The 21,743-nt window shown below is 45.6% G+C and overlaps 1 long non-coding RNA gene across 1 annotated transcript in view; it reads left to right on the top strand.

Moving 5' to 3' along the window:
- Nucleotides 1-17,477, top strand: part of LOC134929262 (uncharacterized) — a 36,614-nt gene extending 19,137 nt beyond the window's left edge. Inside the window, exons 2-3 of the long non-coding RNA XR_010178427.1 lie at nucleotides 13,801-13,846; nucleotides 16,206-17,477. This is a non-coding gene — a long non-coding RNA (uncharacterized LOC134929262). The remainder of the gene's footprint in view (nucleotides 1-13,800; nucleotides 13,847-16,205) is intronic.
- The last annotated feature ends 4,266 nt before the right edge of the window (nucleotides 17,478-21,743 follow it).

Here is a 21,743-nt window from a genome sequence, read left to right as displayed (position 1 = left end):
GATGCAAGCCATTCCAATTCCCCTATTTTACCTGATAGGCTTCTTGCGTCCGCAAGCATACATTTTAGCTTAATATTTCCCTTGCCCATTTGTTTTAATGGTATCTTAGCTAATTTTAAAAGTGCCTTTCTAGAATTACTCCTACCGACTGTTATTCTACTCCCTCCCTTTCCACCAGCATTATACTTAATAATACAGCCTTCCTCACTACCATCTCTATTTGACCTATTAAGATTTTCTAAACCCCCCCTGATGTTAGTATCTTCTCTTATGCTATGGACATAGGGGGTAATTCCAAGTTGATCGCAGCAGGAAATTTTTTAGCAGTTGGGCAAAACCATGTGCACTGCAGGGGAGGCAGATATAACATGTGCAGAGAGAGTTAGATTTGGGTGGGTTATTTTATTTCTGTGCAGGGTAAATACTGGCTGCTTTATTTTTACACTGCAAATTAGATTGCAGATTGAATACACCCCACCCAAATCTAACTCTCTCTGCACATGTTAAATCTGCCTCCCCTGCAGTGCACATGGTTTTGCCCAATTGCTAACTAAATTCCTGCTGCGATCAACTTGGAATTACCCCCATAATTTTCTATATACCATATTGTTGAGCCATGTTCGTCATTAGGTGATAAATGAGGAATATCTTGGGCAATACCTATGTCAGAATTTCCAGTATCAATATCCATGCAAATACCCTTGGCGACTGATCTTTCCCTCTACCCTCTCCACCCTCAAATTGTTCACTACCCCCATCCTTACTGTTCTAGCTAAACACTCCCTCCCTCCTGGCTCCTAGTTTAAAAGCTCCTCCAACCTACTAACCATCCTGCCCCCCCCCCCCCCCCAGCACCGCAGCCACCTCCTCATTCAGGTGCAATCCATCGTGACAAAAAAGATGGCGCCCGAATGAGAAGTCCACCCAGTGTTCCAAGAACACAAACCCTTCCATCTTACACCAGTCTCTATGCCACATATTTACCTCCCTAATCTCCCTCTGCCTCCCTGGGCTAGGCGTGGCACTGGTAATATTTTGGAGAATATTACCCTAGATGTCCTTGCCTTAAGTCTCTTGCCTAATTCCCTATAGTCTTTCTTAAGGACATCCCACCTACCACTAACTTTGTCCTTGGTGCCCACATGCACCAAGACCACCGGGTCTTTACCAGCTCCTCCCAACAATCTATCTACCCGTCCATGATGTGCTGTACCCGAGCACCCGGAAGATAAAAGACTGTACAGAGATCACGGTCACGGTAGCAGATTGCCCTGTCTGTCCCTGATAATAGAATCCCTTACCACCACAATCTGACTAGGTACCTCATTAACTTTTTTTCCATCTGTACCGGGGGGACCACTCCTCTGGTTGCCAGAGGGAACAGTCTCCTCCGGTTCCGTAATTTCCTCACTGCCATCCTCAGAATCTTCGTCCAATCGGCCAAATTTGTTGGGGTTTGGCAGATCGGAGATGTCCTGTCTCCCCCTCTTCTTCTTCCTTCTAACCATGACCTAGCTGTCTACCTGATCATCTTCGTCTACCAGTGATCCCTCTTGCAACTCCTCCATCTAAACTTTGCTCGAGATTGTGAATACTCCTCAGTCACGTAACAGTCCACTCTAGACCTGGGCTTCCAGGGCAGCCGTTCACTCACATCTCATACAGGTGTACCCACACTTGGACTGTTGTGCCAGGTGCGTATACATCATGCACGACACGCACTGAGTGAGATTCTCAATCACGGCCACCCCTATTTTTAATTAGTGCTAACTCCCTGTTGCCTTCAGAAAATAAAAAATAGGGGGACAACTATAAATAAGGACAATATATAAGGGACAATAAAGGACAATAAATAAATATAGGACAAATAAAGGATAAATTAAGTACAAATTAAGTACAAATAAAATACAGTAAAGGACACAATCTATGCAATACAATATGGTACTATAGCCTAGCTGTGAAGTGAAACAATATTCAACAAAAGAACAGTAATTTATAATACAATCTAGGACAAGGGGATATACAGAAGGACAGAAACAGGAACAAAAAGAAAGAAAACAGTCACTTATAGAATAATTTAGGTGAGGTAATACTTATCTGGGATGAGATTAGACCTCTCGCCAGCTACACACCCCTGCTCCTTATCTTTTATGCAGCACAGACACTCACATTCCAGTGAGTCAATGGATCCCCAGTTTCACACACACACCCTCACGCTCCTCAGGGTCAGCAGATCCACAGCTGACACACACCCACTCTCTTACTCCTCCTGCTCTATGGCTCCCCCTCTACACACTCCTACTGCCTGTTCAGCAATGCTAAGCGGCTCCCTCACACACACCCATGAGCTGCAGCAGCACTTCCACCTACTACCAGCACCGTACAGCAGCTCCCACAGACACTCACATGGAACAGCAGTGATCACTCCTGCCATCTGCTCCGCATCACAGCCTCCCTTTCACACTGTTCTCCATGGCACCCTCGGACACCCACAGAGTTGCAGTGTACTCTCCCGCTCAGCTCCCACTCCTGCACCGCTCACAGACTTCCGGACTTCCAGTTTCAGCAGTTCTCACATGTTGCTCTGCCCACCGTGACCATATAATGTGAGTCAAGCGTGTGTCAAATAATGTCTGTCCTTTAACAGAGCTGCATGTTGGGATGTATGGCCTCAGCTGTAGCCTATGTTAATTTACCATAGTCTATCTGTAGACTCAGCCTTGCACAGCTGTGCATATAACCTGTGTGTTCCAGTACTCAAAGTGTTCCTATCACTAAATGTTTTGAAAATGAACAGTTAAAAAAACAGCTGAACAACATCAAGAAAAAACTCAGGAAAATGATGTGGACTCACCACACTACTGCAATGAGAACTCCAGGACCAGACTTACCACCCCTCCAGCTGAGAATATCAGGTCTGCCCCCAGGCCTAACCCTCAACATAAGCAGGGAGCTATGGGGGAGAGCACCAGGAGCAGGCTCAGCAGGGACATTTCAATCGGACTTTAGTGTGCTCCCCACATTCTCCCACCCACCCGTACTGCTCCTATGAGCTCAGGACAATTTTCCCCCTTCCGTTGGTTACCTACAGAGTTGCTCTTACCATGTGCCTTTTTAAAAAAAAAATATATTCTTAGTGCATACTTCCACCCCACCGTGTGCTATTCCTGTAATGTGTACCTCCACTGATTGCACATCCTGCCAGCAGCAACCTACATAGTGCACCCTAGATGGATGCCTCTGATGGTTCTGGCAGGATGTTTTTCACGTGGATCTTTCCATACAGGTTATATCATACCACTACACAAGTCTCTGTTTTCCCATATATGTGTTGGGCATTGTATGGCTCACCTCCCACAGTGTAACCTTCATAGTGCACCCAACATGGCTGACTCATCTGGCACGCTTGTGGATAGGATGGAAAATACATGGACCTGATAGTTTTGTTGGGACCCTATGCAGTTAGGATGCTCCAACCACCCACATTTTGTGTCATCTCTTCTAAGGATAGACTTTTCCACCCAGGGTAATCCTACACAGTGCGCCCAAGATGGCTGCCTGACCTAATACCTTGTGAGGGTGGAATACACAGCCCATGGAAGAAATTACCCAATATGCCTACACAAATCCCTTATTAAGCTTATTCCGTGCATTCTACATTTTCATTTTATGTCTGTGTGGCTTCTGAATAGATGCATTAATCTTCTGTATTATGGAAATAATTCAAGTTTTATTGCAAAACAAAATTTTCCTCTAATGGGCAAAACCATGTGCATGGCAGGTGGGGGAAATATAACATGTGCAGAGAGAGTTAGATTAGTGGGTTATTTTGTTTCTGTGCAGGGTAAATACTGTCTGCTTTATTTTTACACTGCAATTTAGATTTCAGTATGAACACACCCCACCCAAATCTAACTCTCTCTGCAGGTTATATCTGCCCCACCTGCACTGCACATGGTTTTGCCCATTAGAGGAAAATTTTGCTTTGCAATCAACCTTGAATTGGGCCCTGTGTGCATTGTTTTTGATGTCTGTAAGGTGTCTTGAGTCCTCCTCCTCATTCTTCTTCTTATTATTATTCTTATTATTCTTATTATTATTATTATTATTATTATTAAGCTGAGGTCAATGCCTGTGTCTGGAGACACAGATTTACTGACCTTGGCTGTGGACCTGAGACAGAAATCTGAGTAACCTGAAGGTTATTCAGATGAATGATGGTCATGCAGAGTGTTCCGATGGTCTTGAGACACAACAGTGAATTACGGAAGTATACAGGAAGTTTCTCTTTACACCAGGTGCCTCCTGCTGCTTTTGCATATTAGCTGCATCAGGCTCTATATATATGTTATGCACACCAGTGCCAGCAGGAATGTACTGGTGTCTGAACGGAGAGGGATGCAAAACAAATGAACTCACAGACAGACTGGGGAATATGACATTACATACACAGAAGGTGATAGGGTAACAAAATAAACACAAAGTGAACAGAGAAGCCCAAAGGCTAAGAAACTGGGTGTCTCCCTAGTATTAGGAATGCTCAGATGGAAAGAAGTGAGATGTAGTGATTTAATACGTAGAGAACCCGAAATGCTGTTGCTAAGGGCAACAGCAAAACCCTAAAGGGTTACCAACGGGTGTTGCAGTAAACTCCTTGGTCAGAGATGGAATAATAGACACAAGGAGAGTCTCCACAATCCTAGTCCTCACTTGCAGTGCACTGGTTCAGCTTACTGCCACTAAACTGACACCTGAACACCTTGTACAGTTAGAAAGGATTTTGGCAGGCAAGTCTGAGAATACAGCCGCAAACTTGCTAGGTTCACAGAGTAGCAAAAGAACCCCAGCAGGTTAAACGACTGACTCCAGTCTTACTGCTAGGTCTGGATTGGCAGAGTGTAATACCAAATCCCAAGGCCTATTTGCAGTAAGCAACAAACAAATACAAAGTTTACACAGTACTAGCTAGCTTTCAGGAACTGACTAACCAACAAAGATTCAGCAGCATCTGCCTAACCTGAGAAGAGGGTTTATATAGCAGGTGCTGTCCACGCCCCACTCAGACCTCACAGACTGTGAGCACAAAAACCAGCACCGGATCCCCTGCCGTGCACAGAGCCTGTAACCACTGCACAGCAAAAGACCCGAACCGGAGTATCAGCTACGCTCAGGTTACTCCGCTAGCACTTGTCTCCCGGTTGCCATGACGACGTGGCAGCACAGAGCAGGAGACCCTAACAGTACCCCCCCTCTGACGAGGGGTCAAAGAACCCCTACCACCGGGTTTATCGGGGAACTGCGAGAAGAAAGAGCGTAACAGTCTGGGGGCATGAAGATCACAACTGAGCACCCACGACCGCTCCTCCGGGCCATACCCCTTCCAGTGCACCAAAAATGACAGCCGACCCCGAACCATCTTGGAGTCAAGAATCCTTTCAACAACAAACTCCCTCTGGCCACGTATCAGAAGAGGGGAAGGTCTTCCACTGGAAGAAGGATTACTAATCACCCGTTTTAAAAGGGAACAATGAAATGTTTTATTGATACCCAAAGAACGGGGTAGATCTAACTGAAATGCCACCGGATTGATAACCCTAGTGATCTTATAAGGACCGATGTACCGGGGGCCTAACTTATGAGATGGCTGTCTCAACTTCAAATTCTTGGTAGACAATCAGACAAAGTCTCCTAATTTGAAGCTGCAGGGTCTTTTCCGCTTATCAAAAACCCTTTTAGTCACTAATGACACAGACACAAGGGCTTTCTTCACTTTCCTCCAAATACCTCTTCGGACCGAAACCACAGAGGAACCACCAGGCGTGGAGTCCAGGGGGTCAAAAGAATTGGCCTTAGGATGATGCCCATACACACAAAGGAAGGGAGAGATCCCTGTAGCAGAGTGAGCCGCGTTGTTATAGGCAAACTCCGCCATGGACAGATGAGCAACCCAGTCAGTCTGACACTTGGAGACATAACACCTGAGGAACTGCTCCAAGGACTGGTTCACCCTTTCAGTCTGCCCATTAGACTGCGGATGGTAGCCTGACGACAAGCTGACAGAAATCTGGAGATCGGAACAAAATGCCCTCCAGAATTTGGCCACAAACTGGGATCCGCGGTCAGAGACCACATCAAGTGGCAACCCGTGGAGGCGCACAACATGCAGCATAAATAATTCAGACAGGCGTCTGGCCGATGGCAGCCCAACCAATGGAACGAAGTGCGCCATCTTCGAAAACCTGTCAACGACAACCCAGATGGCTGTCATCCCCGAGGATTTGGGCAAGTCCACCACAAAATCCATTGAAATGTGGGTCCATGGCTTAGATGGAATAGAGAGTGGATGTAATGGGCCAACAGGAACCCCTCTAGGAGTCTTATTTCGGTCACAGATGTCACATGCCCGAACCCACTGATCCACATCCCTAGCCACCGAGGGCCACCACACCGCCCTAGATAGCAACTCCCGAGTTCTGGCAATACCCGGGTGACCTGCCGACTTCTTGGCATGGAATTCCAGGAACACTCGCTGTCTTAACCTAGGAGGCACAAACAAAAGACCTACCGGAAGGTCTGGAGGAGCCTGCTCCTGTGCTCTAAGGACTAATGACAAGAGGTCCTGGGTAATGCCCACTTTAATACATGATGGGGACACAATGGGCAATGGCTCCTTGGTGGTCTCCTGGATTGGAGCAAAACTCTGCGAGAGCGCATCAGCCTTCATGTTTTTTGACCCAGGGCGATATGTTATCAAAAAATTAAAGCGAGCAAAAAACAAAGCCCATCGTGCCTGCCTGGCATTGAGGCGCTTCGCTGACTCTAAATATGCCAAATTCTTATGGTCGGTGAGAATTGAGACCACAAACTTAGCCCCCTCAAGCCAGTGTCTCCACTCGTCGAGTGCATCCTTAATAGCCAACAATTCCCGGTCACCCACGTCATAATTCATCTCGGCAGGCGAAAATTTACGGGAAAAGTAAGCACAGGGATGAAGGTGATTATCAGACACCCCCATCTGAGAGAGCACTGCCCCAATACCCATCTCAGAGGCATCCACCTCCACCACAAAAGGACGCTCTGGATCTGGGTGTCGCAGCACCTTGGCCGAGACAAATGCCCTTTTGAGACGGGCAAAAGCCGCTTTGGCCTCACAAGACCAGTGAGCAACATCCGCCCCTTTCTTAGTGAGTGCCACCAAGGGCGCCACTATAGACGAAAATCCAGCGATAAATCGTCTATAAAAATTTGCAAAGCCCAGAAAACGCTGAAGCGCCTTCAAACTAGTGGGCTGCACCCAATCCAGGACTGCCTGTACCTTGGAACCCTCCATTTGGAAACCTTCTGGGGAGATAATATATCCTAGAAATGCGATTTGCTGAACTTCAAATTCGCACTTCTCCAGCTTCGCCCCAAGCCGGTGGTCTCTGAGTTTCTGGAGGACTAAGCGTACATGCTTCCGATGTTCCTCCAGGGAATGGGAGAAGATTAGGATGTCATCTAAGTTTACAACTAAGAATCTATCCAAATATTCCCTGAGCACATCGTTCATGAAGTCCTGGAAGACTGCCGGGGCATTACAGAGCCCAAAAGGCATCACCAAATATTCATAATGCCCTGAGTGGGTATTAAAGGCAGTCTTCCATTCATCCCCCTCTCTTATTCGGATTAGATTGTACGCACCGCGTAGGTCAATCTTAGAAAAAATGGTGGCAGTACGAAGCTGGTCAAACAAGACCGAAATGAGAGGCAGTGGGTATGAGTTTTTAATCGTGATACGGTTCGATTCCCTGAAGTCGAAGCAGGGTCGCAACGAACCGTCCTTTTTACCCACGAAGAAGAACCCCGACCCAACTGGAGACTGTGAAGGTCTGATAAATCCCTTAGCCAAGTTCTCCTGAATGTACTCTGCCATAGCCTGAGTCTCAGGATGTGACAGGGAGTACAACCTGCTCTTGGGAAGCTTAGCATTCGGCAACAAATCAATGGCACAGTCATAGGGGCGATGGGGAGGTAGTACCTCTGCAACTCTTTTGGAGAACACGTCCGCAAAATCTGCATAACATCCTGGCAATCCTGGCAAACTTAGCTGCGAAAGCCTGACTGGAAGGCTCAAGCAACTCCTGAAACAATCAGTACCCCAACTAAGAATCTCCCCCGAGACCCAGTCAAATTGAGGATTGTGTGCCCTTAACCAGGGTAACCCCAACACCAATGGGGCAAAAGTACAGACAGTCACATAAAAGGACAATTTTTCAGAGTGTGTGGCTCCAATAAACAAAGAAATCTGGCTAGTGCAAGAGGTAATTTTACCCTGGGATAATGGTTCCCCGTTTAACCCACAAATCTCAATTTCCGATGCCAAGGGTACTAAGGGAACAGAGTGTTTCAGGGCGAATTGGCGGTCCATAAAAACCCCGTCGGCCCCACTGTCCACAAAGGCCTCAGTCTTGACAGTTTGACCGAGGATCTTCAAGGTCACCGGAATGATAAAAGTCTTCTTGGGAAATTCTGACTTCTGGCCTGACAGGATATTTCCCATCACCCTCAGGCCCTGAAGTTTTCCGGCTTTTCTGGGCATGATACTACCACATGACCTTTATTCCCACAGTACAAACATAACCTCTGCTGTCTCCTCCGCGTCTTCTCACGCGAGGAGAGGCGGGTAGCCCCAATCTGCATAGGCTCCTCGGAAAATTCCTCAGAGTCTGAGGTTCCCTTGGGAAAGAAGGAAACCTCGGTCTCCCTTTCAAGCCTGCTCTCTCTCAGCCGTCTATCCACCCGAATGGATAACTGCATGAGCTGATCCAAGCTATCAGGCAAGGGATATTGTACCAGTTGGTCTTTTAACTGATTAGAAAGACCTCTTCGGTACTGGTGTCTCAGGGCTGGGTCATTCCACTGGGTATCATGGGCCAACCTCCGAAACTCCGTACAATAAACCTCAACTGGCCTTCGCCCTTGCTTAAGGATCGAAATCTGAGCCTCGGCTGAGGCCGTCTTGTCAGGGTCATCATACAACATGCCCAGTGCCGTAAAAAAAGCATCAACACTTTTAAGCGACGGACAGTCAGGCTGCAACCCATATGCCCAGACCTGTGGGTCTCCTTGTAGCAAGGAAATCACTATGCCCACCCGCTGAATCTCCGACCCAGAAGACTGAGGCCTAAGCTGGAAATATAGCTTGCAGCTCTCCCTGAAACAAAAGAACTGCGAGCGATCTCCAGAAAAACGATCCGGGAGATTTACTTTCGGCTCCTTAACCCCTGAAGGTACTGCTGCTGCGGGAGCTCCGCCAGCGGCCTGCGAGGTGTGCATTTTAATGGACAAATCGTTCAATTGTCGAGTCAGGACCTGCACCTGATCGACCACCTGTTGCAAAGTATTTTGAGGGGTATGCTCCATATTCCCACAAAATTTCAACAGGAGTATTGGGCTGCTGAATATGTTATGCACACCAGTGCCAGCAGGAATGTACTGGTGTCTGAACGGAGAGGGATGCAAAACAAATGAACTCACAGACAGACTGGGGAATATGACATTACATACACAGAAGGTGATAGGTTAACAAAATAAACACAAAGTGAACAGAGAAGCCCAAAGGCTAAGAAACTGGGTGTCTCCCTAGTATTAGGAATGCTCAGATGGAAAGAAGTGAGATGTAGTGATTTAATACGTAGAGAACCCGAAATGCTGTTGCTTAGGGCAACAGCAAAACCCTAAAGGGTTACCAACGGGTGTTGCAGTAAACTCCTTGGTCAGAGATGGAATAATAGACACAAGGAGAGTCTCCACAATCCTAGTCCTCACTTGCAGTGCACTGGTTCAGCTTACTGCCACTAAACTGACACCTGAACACCTTGTACAGTTAGAAAGGATTTTGGCAGGCAAGTCTGAGAATACAGCCGCAAACTTGCTAGGTTCACAGAGTAGCAAAAGAACCCCAGCAGGTTAAACGACTGACTCCAGTCTTACTGCTAGGTCTGGATTGGCAGAGTGTAATACCAAATCCCAAGGCCTATTTGTAGTAAGCAACAAACAAATACAAAGTTTACACAGTACTAGCTAGCTTTCAGGAACTGACTAACCAACAAAGATTCAGCAGCATCTGCCTAACCTGAGAAGAGGGTTTATATAGCAGGTGCTGTCCACGCCCCACTCAGACCTCACAGACTGTGAGCACAAAAACCAGCACCGGATCCCCTGCCGTGTACAGAGCCTGTAACCACTGCACAGCAAAAGACCCGAACCGGAGTATCAGCTACGCTCAGGTTACTCCGCTAGCACTTGTCTCCCGGTTGCCATGACGACGTGGCAGCACAGAGCAGGAGACCCTAACAATATATTGCTGTAATAGAGCATGATCCACTTGTTTGGATTGCCAAAATTTGTCTTCCCAACTCTAATGATTTTTTTGTAGTTCGTATTTTTAGGGAATGGGGGTTGTGCAGAGTATGTGATGCTCGCTGGCCCCTGATTCGGATGGGGGGGTATCATGCAATCCATGCTGCACCCATTGTCTTCTCTGGCCAACCAGAGATTACCAGAAATATGGAGCATGTACACAAGGTTGCTGGCACTGTATAAGAGTCTTCACCACCTTCTGCGCATGTGCCATTCTTTCAGACAACCAAAACGTTCTCTCAGGGTCCCCCTCATGTTTTAAAATGCCCCTGGGGTTGTTGCATATAGTCGAGGGGACAGTGATGGTAAGTACAAAAATTATGTCAGGGATCCATTGATTCCAACATTTTACAAGAAAGGACATTGGTAAAGAAGTTTTCTAAATGTTGTTTTCCTCTGAAATGTCTCCTGTAAACCTTCCGCATACAGTCATTAACTGAAGTGCTTAACTAGAATGTAAACTTTATTTCCAGATGTGCAGTTGATGACATTCACAGAGTGATTTATTAGTTCTAAACAATGGATATTACATCACACTGTATAAAAAGGAAAATAAATTATTTCTAAATAGCTGTGTGAAGTAAACAGAAATGCTTGTGTTTAGCTGTATCTAGAATTGCTTTGGAGTTTGTTATTTTTAGAAGGATGTTTGCATGTGTTCAGTTTTCCTTCAGTTTGTTGGACTATTACAAGCCCTATGTGCAAAGTGATTTCTGTGTGCTGCTCAAGAATAACGCTAAGGCTGGTATTTAGTTAGCCCCGATACCCAGAGCTTATTGGGGATTACTGTAAATTAACCCTGATAAGTAGCCCTTAGAGCTGCATAACACATGGGTCTGGATACTATTCCAGATCCCATGTGTTATCACATGAAAACGGGACATTTTTCTCCCGAAAAACACAGACATTAATTGGATAGCCCGATAGTCACCATTGGCCAAAAATCAGCCCTTTTTTCTTTTTCAAAAGAAAAATGAGCAGGGCCAATTGAATACCTTATTCTTCAACATACCACGTAAAAGTACATTTAGTGTATTTGTACCTGTTTATAGTTATATTTACAGATTTTCTTAATAAGCAGTCTCTTATACTGCTCAGCCAGTTACAGATAACAAGGCTCCATGACTTATACCCATTTTCAATCTGTAGCACGGGTCACAGCCGGGAGCCTGACACAGCTGCGACCCGTGCTACAGCCCCCTTTCCCACAGCGCTCACCAACCCGGCATATTGCTGGGTTGGTGACGCTGCTGCTGACGCAGCAGGAGCAGCACTGGGAGCTCACAGGATCTCCAGGTGCCGCCCTTCCATACAGTGTGAACGGGAGCCATGTCGCCTCGACACAGCTTCCGTTCACACTAAACAGCTAACCGGGTTGAACACGTGTTCAACCTGGCAAGCTACCCGGGTAGGATTCCCGGATCACTTGATCCGGGAATTTGCAGGGGGACCCTTTTCCACTAGGAAAAAACACGGGTAAATGCGCGCCCCCGCGCATTTACCCATGTTTTTAAAGCTAGTGGAAAAGGGGTATTGCAGATAATATGCTGTACCTGATTGACTGCCTATTAACTAGTCGTAATCACCAAGGCGTAACTGATTTTGCATTGCATGCTCCTTGAGTGTTCCATATATTCCACATGGATGCCATTCAGTGTCGGACTGGGGCATGTAGGGCCCACCGGGGAAATGCAGTGATAGGGGCCCGTACTTATGGGTGTGGCCATCCTACAAAGGGTGTGTGGCCAGCCTCCACAGAGGCTTGAAATACACAATAGACTTGTGCAGTGTAATGCAACATATCTACTATGTATAACACAAGTGCACAGGCTGGAACCTGATCCCTAGAGGAAGGAGTGGGGCCCAGGCAGTGGGGCCCACTGGTGGTTTCCCCTGTACCCCTGTGGGCCAGTCCGACCCTGATGCCATTGTATCAAATACATCAGTCTAGAAAAGAAATATTTTTGGTAAGTAATTATTAAGTTAGCTGCATAAAATATTTTTATGGGGGCAGAATTAATTAATTATCAGACCTGCAAAACTGGGGTAATTGAAAACTGTTGGCAATTTTTCCACTAATACTACTCTTTTGAGTATTTTACTAACACCCTCATTTTTGTATCACTTCTTAAGGGCCCCATACACTAGAACGATAATGCCCGATTTAATCCGATTCTGACCTTTTGGGCTGATAAATCGGATGAAAAGTGGCAAATCCGATGTGTTTTACATCCAATCTGATGCGCATTCTCGTGAGCATCGGATCGGAGGCCCTAGGTCGTTAGTGCTACACTCATGATATATCGGATCCCACAGGCATGGCTGGGATCGCACACGATACATCGTATGCAAAAGGACAGCATACGATGTATCTTATGCGATCCTGCCGCCGGGGAAGCTGCCGGGCGGTTCAAGGGAAATCTCATGCGACTTGAGGATCCGACATGTCACTGTAGTGTATGGGGCCCTTAACACATAGCTCCTGCTTCTTTCTTATTAACACATATTAACACTTTAGTATTTCAATGGTGTGTTGCCCTGGGGTGGTTGGGCCTGAGCTGGCTTTGTGGGGTCCATGCCCTGGACTTCTACTTAGTATTAGGGACCTCCCTCCAGCAATAGAGATGCCGTGAAGGGGCCTGGAGGCTTATCATATTTTTTGCAAAATATATGTAACTAAGATCTCTACATTTTCTATTATTATATAGTGTACAGATCTTGTTACTAATAGCCCTCAAGGTGCGTGGGAAAAACCCTTCTGTTTTTTCTTGTCTAGAGTAACCCCCTCCCGCAACTCCTGAGGAATGTTACTAGTTTGATTAGAGCAGTTTGCCATTAGCATGCAGTTCTTCTCTGTGCAGCATCAAATAGTAGTCCACAATCATGTTTTTGTTCTACCTTCCTTAGTATCTGTATTCCATCTCGTCGATATCTTGATGAAATCTTCCCCGTTCTTCACTTAAGGGGCGTACACACTGATCGATATATCATCCGTTCTATTAATCACAGGCATATTGCGTCAGCCCTGCAGCTCAGCCGATGACCATTATACAGTATCTACTGATATATTGGTGCATCACTATGTGTGTACGAGCGGTCAACCGCCCGCCCGTACACATGCTGCAGCAATCAGCAGTAATTGACAGCTGAACTGGGCTGGCACATGTAAACGCCCGACCAGTTCCTGATGTCAGTCCCGATGGATCGGGCAGTGTGTATGCACAGTATACTGCCCGGTTTGTCCATGGATATATCCGCAGATCAACTGATTTGCAGATATATCTACTAGTGTGTACCCAGCAATACAACATCCATCTCACTTCAAATCTTAATTAAATTATAATCTAAAAATGTTCTAAAAGTGTTAGAATGAAATTTTTGTTTTAATGCTTTATACAGTAATTCTGGAATACTGAAAAAGAAAATTTGAGTTTGAAGAAAAATGGTAAGTGATGCACATTTTTTAGTATGTTTTTCAAAAATAACACATAAACAATGTTTTCCATTGCAGGCATGTGTTATATATACTTTATGTGAGAGACACATAGGAGTCTATTTACTAAGCCTTGGGTGGAGATAAAGTAACAGCCAATCGGCTCCTAACTGTCATTTTTCAAACTCAGCCTGTGAAATATCAGTTATATGCTGATTGGCTGGTACTTTATCTCCGTTGACTTTATCTCCACCCAAGGCTTAGTAAATAGACCCCTTCATTTTAAAAATGTAATTCACATAAAAATATTACATATACATTAAAATGTAACTGATGAAACCGCTTCACAGCTACAGCGGAGAAATGCATTAAGGGTTACCCCCTGTGGAGCTGAAGATCTTCATCTGGAGATTGCCATCTAAAACATACCAGCGCTATCCCTTTGGTCCTTTCACCTCCAAGTGCTCCACGGCTGTGCGCCGCATTGCAGCTGTGATTTCTGCCCTGGGGACCAGTGGATGCCAGCAGCTTTGCCTCTACTTCTAAGCGCTCCACGGCTCCGTGCCGCACCCCTGCTGCGAAGCCCTGTCTTGGCAACCAGACTCTGACAGCTGCTCCGCCATGTGACTCGCCAGCCTTGAAACAAACCACTGCATTATTGCAGCTTTAAACATCCAGCTGTGGAGCACACTAACTCGGCTGTGCTACCCTGGTGCCTGCACTTTTGACAGCTGTTTACTATTGGAGCCATTTCACAGGGTTATAGGGGGTAATTCTAAGTTGATCGCAGCAGGAACTTTGTTAGCAGTTGGGCAAAACCATGTGCACTGCAGGGGAGGCAGATTTAACATGTGCAGAGAGAGTTAGATTTGGGTGTGGTGTGTTCAATCTGCAATCTAATTTGCAGTGTAAAAATAAAGCAGCCAGTATTTACCATGCACAGAAACAAAATAACCCACCCAAATCTAACTCTTTCTGCACATGTTATATCTGCCTCCCCTGCAGTGCACATGGTTTTGCCCAACTGCTAACAAAATTCCTGCTGCGATCAACTTGGAATTACCCCCATTGTGCACTCGCCTGTATTTCCATCTTCAACTGTGTCAGCCGCAGCCTATGTTTCAATATCACCATTAATCTGAAAATTGGGAGTTTCAGAAAGGGACCCCTATAGCGGTGAGCACTGAATTCATAACTTGAGGTGAACATTGTTACCATGTTTAAGTAGCCACACTGTTTCAATATCAACTACTTCATATTCTGTGGCATCATATAACTTCATATTGGATATCAATCATTTGAACTCTGGCACTCCGGATGTTATACATTGTTACAATTCCATATATCAGTTGTGCTTCATTACTTCACAGGTGTTTAGCAGTTAAATTTTAATGTATATGTAAAAATTTCATGTGAATTACATTTTTAAAATGTATCCACTTTATATGGGCTCTCATTTGATCTACTATACTATGTCTATATTGTAGTGTTAATCCAGATCACCAATTGGGAGCTGCATATATTACTGTGGTATCAACATAATATCTTGCTTGTTAATAATATTTTTTTATTATTAACGTCTTTTAGAGTCGAAGTAGCGCCCAATTAATATTAATCATTTGTATTAGACCCCTTAATTATTTAAATATATATGGTGGCCAACCAGAGCTGATCCTGATTAAAAGGGAGACATTAGTCTATGGGCACATTGGTTATTTATGATGGCCAACCAGAGCTGACACTGACCAGTTTAGTTATAAAGGGAAAGGGGCTTTAGACTGCACACCCCAGCTGCTTCTAATGAGAGGTGCTACCTTACTGAGATTTATAGTACTACACATAGAAAAAAGATACAGGTGCACTATACTTACATTGCTACACAAAATTTAAATAAATATTACAATTAACTATCATATAAGAGGTTTGTTATCATAAATTTGGCCAAAGTTATGGGCCTGCTCACAAAAGTCCATGCCACCACACTGGGTAAGTTCCTAACCCCTGTGAATGCCAAATTGTTTCCTTAAAAATATTTAAAATGCCCGCTCTAATATATATTGTAAACGCCTGCACATCTTATTACCATTTGCCATGAATGTGCGCTGTACATCGCAAAACACTGCATCCCATAAGAGAAAACAATACACCCACAAATTATCTGAGTTCCAAAGCTCATTGATGTATATATATTTGTTATTAAAAGGATATGGATTCAAAATATATTACAATGTACAGTATACCTATAGTTACATGGATACAATAGCACAGTAATCAGTTAATACAAAATACATACAGTTACAGGCCAGCACACAATACCATTCCCTCAATGCATCTTATATCTCTCTCTCTCTCTCTCTGTAAAATCATGCAGGATCTGGTCTAAAAGCAACTCCGTCATCCTCTGGTACAAAACAGCAACTGGCTTCCTGTGTGATCAGCAATGTGTTATCTAGTTTGGGGGAGGGAACGTTCTCATTCATGATGAGTCAGTAGTTGTTACGATCCTGATGCTCAGGACAGGGGAGATCTTATGCAGTGAGTCCAGAGCACCAGGACGTGATGCTGGGATAGGGAAATGGAATGGAAATAGCCCCTAGCACCCTACCTCCGTTGTCTTACCCGTGTTGTCAATTCACGCCTGAACGACTATGGTTTCTTGGGCCCACGGCAGCCGCGTTTGAAGGGCGGATTAGGTCTGCCCAACTCCGATGCCCCCAGGTCTTAAAGAGAGACAAAGCGTGAACTGAGACAGGGTAATAACAAGGGCACCTCTAACTGAAACAACCAAGCTAGGGGCTACTAACTACCTGAAAACTAAACGTATGTGCGGCACACCGCCAAAGGAAAAGAACTACAAAGGATACCACTGTCCACTCCCCCACACGGCATCGCCGAGTTCCGGGGAGGACAGTGAAAGCGGAAACCTCCGCAAAAGCACCAACTCAAAGAAACACAAATACTAAGCAGCCTAGGCCGCAACACGCGGCAGAAGCCGCTACTCACGAAACCGGGCGAGAACCCCAGATGACAGTAACAGGTTCACAAGGACCAGAAGGATTCCCAGGAACGGCTTCAGAACTTCAGAATACAAGTGGGCAGGGAGCAGGATCGACCAGATGCAGCTGACCAGGAATAAACTTCTACAAGGCAGGAACAGCATACAGGAAGCTATCACCGGCGTTTGTGTGAGACACTGAGGAGGCATATAACAGGGAACCCACCAATGGCAGTACAGAGCCTAATTGATAAATGTCGTGCAGCTGCCTTGCTGCACGACCAGGGGAGAACAGGTGAGTAATCTTATGGCAACGGGGAACGCGGTCCACCTGTGGCGTCCCCGTTGCCATGGACCCGGCGGCCCTGCACGCACGGCATCCTAGCGTTGCCAGGGACCCGGCGGCTATCGTGCGCACGGCGTCCCGGCGTTGCTAGGCGCCGTGCGGAAGCAGGGAGAGAGAGAGGCGCGGCGGCCGTGATCGCTGCTCTGTCAGGGCACGGCCGAACACCGCCGTGCCTAACACTAGTCTGTGTATATGATAACCAGGTTCAGCCAAATCAGACATCAAAAGGGGCTGGCCTGAGCTTCCTGTCCACTACCTGTTTGGAATATCTATTGTTCTAATAAAAGTGATTTTAGATTTTATACATTTAATCATAATTCCTTGTTGCAATGTCCTACAACTTTATAACAAGTATCAAATGAATCTACACATTAATCTGGTTGCTTTAATAGTAAATATGACAGGTCTATCTTGCTTCATTCAAATAATACACATACATGACATTACTTCATTATATAATTTTAAATCATCATTATGTCTGGCGCTTGATATTATTATAATTATGTACTGCATGAAATAAGTGTCGAATCCATCTCTGTGGCATGTCCGTGTAAATGCGTGTGTTACCATATATTGCTGTGCTCGCTGCGCGTATTTGCAAGTATAGCGACTCATAATGTTTGTAGTTTGTATGTTCTTTTTATGTAATATTTTTGACTTCGACACCCCTAGTTCACATCTGGGGCACAGAGCACCCCAAACCAGCCCAGCCAATCGCACACACACACACCCACACACACGCAAATGAAATATAGCAGGGATGAGTTACAGAGTATCAGGTGAGTGAAAGTAGCTACTCAGTGTTAGGAGAGTTACAAGAGTGAAAAATGTGTGAAAAAAATATATACATCGATAAAAAAACAAAAAAAGTTATGTAAAATGTTAACATAAGTGTTAAGTGGTGATGCCCAGAAGTGGCCCAGCCAGAGCAGCTGAGGGGGCCCACACTCCAGTGCTCACTTCAAAACTGATAGTATAAAAAGAACTTACTTATAATTATGCCTTATTTAATGTACAGTCAAATACTAGTTTCCTACTTAAAAACAATTAGAGGCAGGTGGTGAGGGAAGCCAATCCAGGCTGAAGGAATCTCAATCTTCAAGTGTACACACTGTATATACACATAATATATGTTATATAGAAGGAGAGGCTGTAGACTGCACATCCTAGCTGCTTGTAATGAGAGGTGGTGCCTTGCTGAGATTTATAGTACTACACATAGAAAAAAAGTTGCAGGTCCACTATACAAACATTACTGCTCAAAATGTAAATAAATATTACAATTAAATATCATATAAGAGGTTTGTTAGCATAAGTTTGGCCAATGTTATTTGACTTCCCACCAATGTCTAAGTCACCTCATCAGGCAAGTCCCTAACATTCTAGGGGTTCACATCTGGGGCACAGGGCATCCCCAAACCAGCCCAGCAAAAAAAAAAAACAGGGAATCACACAAAGGAAAGATAGCAGTGAAGTGTTGTGGAGTATCAGGTGAGTGAAAGCAGCTACTCAGTGTTAGGAGAGTTAAAAGAGTGAAAAATGTGTGAAAAATTTACATCAACAAAAAAGTGATATAAAATCTTAATATAAGTGTTAAGTGGTGATGCTCTGAAGTGGCCCAACCAGAGCAGCTTAAGGGGCCCCATGCCACAATGCTTACCCCAAAACTAGAAGTATATAAATATAAAAAGGACTTACTTATAATTATGCCTTATTCCATGTGCAGTCAAACGCTAGTTTCCTGCATAAAAACAATTAGATGCAGGTGGGGAGGGGTGCCGATCCAGAAGGAATCTCAACCTTCAAGTGTACATACTGTATAATTACATAATATTGGATATATAGGGGGAGGGGATAACCAATTTGGTACCTAGGCAAGAGAGATATTAGTCTATGGGCACATTAGTTATATATGATTGCCAACCACAGATGACACCCCTGCATCGATTGAGATGAAACCAATGTGAGGTGGTCCAGTTGGATCCTGGCCAGATTTAATGGGGCTGGTTAGGATTCTGGTCGGACCTCACGGCAGAATGCACCGGGCAGAACTTTGACCCAGGGAGCCAGTTCTGGGCCTTCCACTGGATGGATTTTGGAAGAAAACTTCAGAGTGGTAACATTAGATCCCAGAAGACATACTAGGGGTTTGGGGTCGGTCATATCTCACGGCATAATGTTCCAGGCAGAACTGTGACCCATGGAGCCTGTTCTAGGCCTTCAACTGGATGGATTTGTAAGAAAACTTCATGAAGTGCTAACATTGGATACCAGAAGATATACTCAGGGGGCTGGGGTCCCAGTTGGACCTCCCATTGGTGTGGCCTGGCCAGAACTTTGACACAGGGAGCCTGTTCTGGGCCTGCCACTGGATGACTTTGTAAGAAAATGTCACAGTGGAAACATTGTATCCCAGAAGACACACTAGAGGGTTGGGGTCGGTCGGACCTCATGGTGGAATGCGCTGGACAGAACTGTGACCAAGGGAGCCTGTTCTAGGTTTTCCACTGCATGTATTTGGTAGAAAACAAAAAAAACTTCACAAAGTAGTAACATTGGATCCCAGAAGATTTACTAGGAGGTTGGGATACCGGTTGAACCTCCCATTGGTGTACACTGGTTAGAACTTTGGCCCAGGGAACCTCTCTGGGCCTGCCACTGCATGAATTTGGATGAAAACATCACAGAGTGGTAAAATTGAATTCCAGACTACATACTTGGGGTTTGGAGTCCCAGTCGGACCACCCATTGGTATACGCTGGGCAGAACTTTGACCCAGAGAGCCTGTTCTGGGCTTTCCACTGGATGGATTTGGAAAAAACTTCACAGAGTGGATCTTTCAGTGCAGGGTATAGGATACTACTATACACGTGTCAGTTTTCCCATTCATCCGTTTGGCCCTTGTATGGCTCATCTCCCACAGTGAGTGGGAGTGTGCCCAACATGGATGCCTCATCTGTTACGCTTGTGGACGGGATGAAAAATACATGCACCTGACAGTTTTGTTGGGACCCTACTTTGAGCGTTAGGACGCTACAATCACCCCATTTTGTGTCATCTCTTCTAGGAGTAGACTATTACCTCCAGGGTAATCCTACACAGTGTGCCCTAGATAGCTGCCTCACCTTGTACCCTATGAGGGTGGAATATACAACCCGTGGAAGTTATTACTCAAAATGTCTACACCAATCCAGCATTATGCTTACTGTGCGCTCTAGGTTTTCTTTTTTTTTTTAATGACTGTGCAACTTGTCTATCGTTGTATTACTTAATTCTTCTGTATTATTATGTGCATTGTTTTTTATGTCTGTAAAGCACCTTGAGTCCTGCTGGAGAAAGAGCGCTATATAAATAACATTTTCTCTAACGTCCTAAGTGGATGCTGGGGACTCCGTCAGGACCATGGGGTTTAGCGGCTCCGCAGGAGACAGGGCACAATAATAAAAGCTTTAGGATCAGGTGGTGTGCACTGGCTCCTCCCCCTATGACCCTCCTCCAAGCCTCAGTTAGATTTTTGTGCCCGGCCGAGAAGGGTGCAATCTAGGTGGCTCTCCTGAGCTGCTTAGAATAAAAGTTTAAGTTAGGTTTTTTATTTTCAGTGAGTCCTGCTGGCAACAGGCTCACTGCTACGAGGGACTTAGGGGAGAGAAGTAAACTCACCTGCGTGCAGGATGGATTTGCTTCTTAGGCTACTGGACACCATTAGCTCCAGAGGGAGTCGGAACACAGGTCTCACCCTGGGGTTCGTCCCGGAGCCGTGCCGCCGACCCCCCTTGCAGATGCCGAAGTTGAAGAGGTCCAGAGGTCCAGAAACAGGCGGCAGAAGACTTTCAGTCTTCATAAGGTAGCGCACAGCACTGCAGCTGTGCGCCATTGTTGTCAGCACACTTCATACCAGCGGTCACTGAGGGTGCAGGGCGCTGGGGGGGGCGCCCTGGGCAGCAATGTATTATACCTTTTTTATGGCTAAAATACATCACATATAGCCCTTGAGGCTATATGGATGTATTTAACCCCTGCCAGATCTCACAAACTCCGGGAGAAGAGCCCGCCGTTTTAGGGGGCGGGGCCTATTCTCCTCAGCACACGGCGCCATTTTCCTGCTCAGCTCTGCTGTGAGGAAGGCTCCCAGGCTCTCCCCTGCACTGCACTACAGAAACAGGGTTAAAACAGAGAGGGGGGGCACTTATTTGGCGATATGATTACATATGTGAAAATGCTATAAGGGAAAACACTTGTATAAGGGGTTGTCCCTGTATAATTATAGCGTTTTTGGTGTGTGCTGGCAAACTCTCCCTCTGTCTCCCCAAAGGGCTAGTGGGGTCCTGTCCTCTATCAGAGCATTCCCTGTGTGTGTGCTGTGTGTCGGTACGTGTGTGTCGACATGTAGGAGGACGATGTTGGTGAGGAGGCGGAGAAAATTGCCTGTATTGGTGATGTCACTCTCTAGGGAGTCGACACCGGAATGGATGGCTTATTTAGGAATTACGTGATAATGTCAACACAATGCAAGGTCGGTTGACGACATGAGACGGCCGGCAAACAAATTAGTACCTGTCCAGGCGTCT

Source organism: Pseudophryne corroboree, chromosome 5, assembly GCF_028390025.1.
Source record: "Pseudophryne corroboree isolate aPseCor3 chromosome 5, aPseCor3.hap2, whole genome shotgun sequence".
In the NCBI taxonomy this organism is placed as follows: Eukaryota; Metazoa; Chordata; class Amphibia; order Anura; family Myobatrachidae; genus Pseudophryne; species Pseudophryne corroboree.
The sequence above is the reverse complement of the archived record's forward strand: the minus strand, read 5'-3'. Positions and strand labels throughout refer to the sequence as shown.